The 3338-nt window shown below is 45.1% G+C and overlaps 1 pseudogene; it reads right to left on the bottom strand.

The window, feature by feature from the left end:
- Positions 1-238: 238 nt before the first annotated feature.
- On the bottom strand, positions 239-868 carry LOC142140306 (SAP domain-containing ribonucleoprotein pseudogene; annotated as a pseudogene).
- Between the last annotated feature and the right edge of the window lie 2470 nt (positions 869-3338).

Genomic DNA, 3338 nt, shown 5'->3' on the forward strand with positions numbered 1-3338 from the left:
AACACTGGGTGGCATTTGGCCTGCGGGGTTGCCTTCCCCCTTTTCGCTCCTCAGCATTAAGCTCCAATGGAAGCAGTATCTCTCACACATACAGTTTATTTTCTTTGTTTATTAAATTTTCAATGTTTTCCCCATCTTAACAAGCTTAAAAATGCAAACAAAACAAAATATAAAGATTCTTTACTTGGTGAGATGCACAAACAACGAAACAAACAAGAGGAGTTGCAGATGTATACGGCTAGACAATGTCAAAGTGTTCTGATCTTTTCCTCTTCTTTGCCTTTATATCAGCTGTTACAGAAGCCGAGCTGGTGACTATACCAAAACGTTCTTTTCTCTTCTTAAGTTTATCATTATCCTTACTCTTCCTTGTGACAGGATACAAGCGGACACCAAATCTCTATGCTCTCTTCTTCAGCTTCCTTAATATTCACTATGGATTTCTCCCCCGTGGCCTGGTCTTTCTGCTCAATAGATGGAATACCAAACTGAATGGCACGAGCTGCAGTTTTATTATCCACGCTGGCAGGAACATTGAACCTCTCCACTCTTTTCTGAAGTCTATCAACCTGAAGGGTTCCACTCATAATTTTCACCACCTTTTTCTCCGCTTCTGTTTCTTCTGTGTTGTCAGAAGGCTCATCCTGCTTGACTGGAGCTTCAGGAGGCTTTTGCTCTTATTCCTTAGTTTCATCTCTGAAAACATCTTCTTCATTGGCCACCTCTTCAGCGTGTTCCTCTAGATATGCATAAAGTCTGTTGACCAAATCGCTCTTGTTCCCCTTCACCTCCAAGCCGCGAGCCAGGCATTCCTGCTTGAGCTCTGCCATCTTTAGCTTGTGAAGCTCCACAGAGTCCGCCATCTTGGTAGCTCCCCCTTGTCTGTGGCACAGGTTCAATTAATGGTTTAAAGCATATATTGCTTTTGCCCTGAAGACCCGGGAACTCCCTCCACCTCCTCCAGGGTCCTGGTGCTAACTGTCTTCCCCATGTCACGTTGTTAACACAGGAATTATCATTGATTGGTAGTATCGCAACTAAACAGGGAGGCGCAGAGTCTAACGCACCCCCGGTGTTCACCAGGGACCCTCGCAAGGAGGTATGGACTTGGCTGCATCAGGTGTGCAGGTGGTGGTACTCCCAGATGGTCACCAGTGCAGCGATGAGAGAAGAGTGGTCGGACAGTCCGAATCAGAACCAACAGTAGCACAGTACAAGAAAGGTAATAAGGAGAGTAGTCAGGAACAGGCCAGGAGTCAAAACCAGAATAAGCAGGACAGTACCAAACGGAATCCACAGGGTGAGTTAAGACAAGCCGAACCAGGAACCAAGAAGCAATAACAAACAAGAACGCTGGAGCAGGGTGAATCAATACTCTGGCACCCTAATGGCACCAGAGTGATGTTTAAATACAGGAAGGTCATCCCTGACTCGAGCCTGAGGTTTTCCGGCAGTTAGAACGCACAATATGAGACGGAGATGAGAGAGACGGCCTAGCAATGGGACGCGATGCACAGCGCATGCGTGCTGTCAAAAGACCCGGAAGTACATCCCATTGCTAAGCAACGGGACGAGAGTGTGAAGAACAAGGTGTCCATCTCCGGCACCCATGAGGGGTGCAGAGGTGGCGCCTGACACCCCAATTGCCAACTATCACACTCCCTCTCCACACATGTTCTGATCCTCCTATGTCAGTCTTATTGCTAAGCAACCCTCCAGGTGTGTCTCCTCTGGGTCCCAGTGCCAAGCCACACACTCAGCCACTGGGAAGGTGTTAATAACAACACCAGAGGGGGTATTACATATAAATAGATTAATATGTTCCAAAACATTTGATATAATTATTATCATAGATAATAAAGCTATATAATAAGTAGATAATACATAGAGAGCAAATTTTATAATAACAATAAGTCACAGAATCAGCTTCCATATGCTGAGATACAAGCAAATACCATACTTATCACCAAAAAGATGTCATCGATATTAGACTGAAAGAGATTTGTCTTGTCAGGAAAGTTGTATCCCAGATTTTGACCCAGATTCTCTCCGGAAAATACTTTCCTTTTGATGCAGACTAATTTTCACAAAACAATTGGTGAAGCTGTATGGTGGCCAGTTGGCTTCACCAATTGTATATTAATTACAACAAAGCACCAATACAGATGCGCCTTGAAGATATCATTTTATATGCCCTGGTTTTCCAATAACCTTCAACCATAATCTGTCCATCTTCAAACCTCGCAATACCCAGAGAAAATAATCCCATACTACGATTAGTTAAAATCTGGGTCAAATGAGTATTCACAAGCATAATGTGCTTAACAAGAAAGAGGGCTGCTTATTGAAGTTTACTAAACAGACTGTCAACATCAATAAAAGCAAGGAATTTTGCAGTACACCAGCGGTGCGCTTCGTACATTTCCTCCACTGTGTTTACTCTTTTTCTGTCCACCTCTCCTTCAGTGTTATGTGCTTCCTTGTCATGCCTCCTGTCCTAACTGATGTACCCCATGCATCCACATCTGAAATCATAAAATGCTTAAAAAGAAAAATCAAACAAATAGAATTGCTGCACTGGTCTAATAGACATTTGAACCAGCAGCTGGGTCTTCTTTATGAACAATGACCATGCAGAGAGCTCAACCAAGGTAGCTAAAATAGTGCCCTGAGCTGCAGACCAGACAGGAAACTAATTTGCCCTTTAAAGCTTGGTAAAAACTATATACAAACACGGCAGACAGAACAGGCAACAACTTGCAGAGATTTGTACTGTGTGCATAATTGACCCCACTTTTTAACCACTTTTGCCATTTTATCAACAGCAATATTTTAAATTTATGTGTAATGGGCTTACAGTGGCCAGTGGGTTCCCTCTGGTCGTCGTTGCAGATGCCCTCCTATTGGCCGGGTCGGTGAGCCAAACAAGGCTTACCTCCCAGCCATTTGAATGTCTGGCACTGCAGTGAGCCAATCAGGGCTTGCAGCATCACCACGCGGAATTGTGACAACGTTGCATGACGTTGCGGCTATATAAGCGCTGCCATCTTGAATTCAGTCCGATGGCGGAGTCAGCAGAAGAGGATAGTGTGGGACGTTCAGAAAAACAGAAGACGGCAGCGTGAGTGGCAGGGAGCCCTTGTAAGGGCTAGAAGCTAACCTGCCACAAGAAGAGGACGGTAGAGATGCTGAGCCAAGAAAAGAAAACGGCAGGAGAAGCGCTTGCCGGAAAGAAGGCAGAAGACGCCAGGATCAAGACAAAGAAGGGCTAAGAGCGCCCCCCGCCAAGAAGACAGCAGAGAACCCAGCACTGAACAAGAGAAGAGGCGCCGCCTGCT

Source organism: Mixophyes fleayi, chromosome 2 (genome assembly GCF_038048845.1).
Source record: "Mixophyes fleayi isolate aMixFle1 chromosome 2, aMixFle1.hap1, whole genome shotgun sequence".
Lineage (NCBI taxonomy): Eukaryota > Metazoa > Chordata > Amphibia > Anura > Limnodynastidae > Mixophyes > Mixophyes fleayi.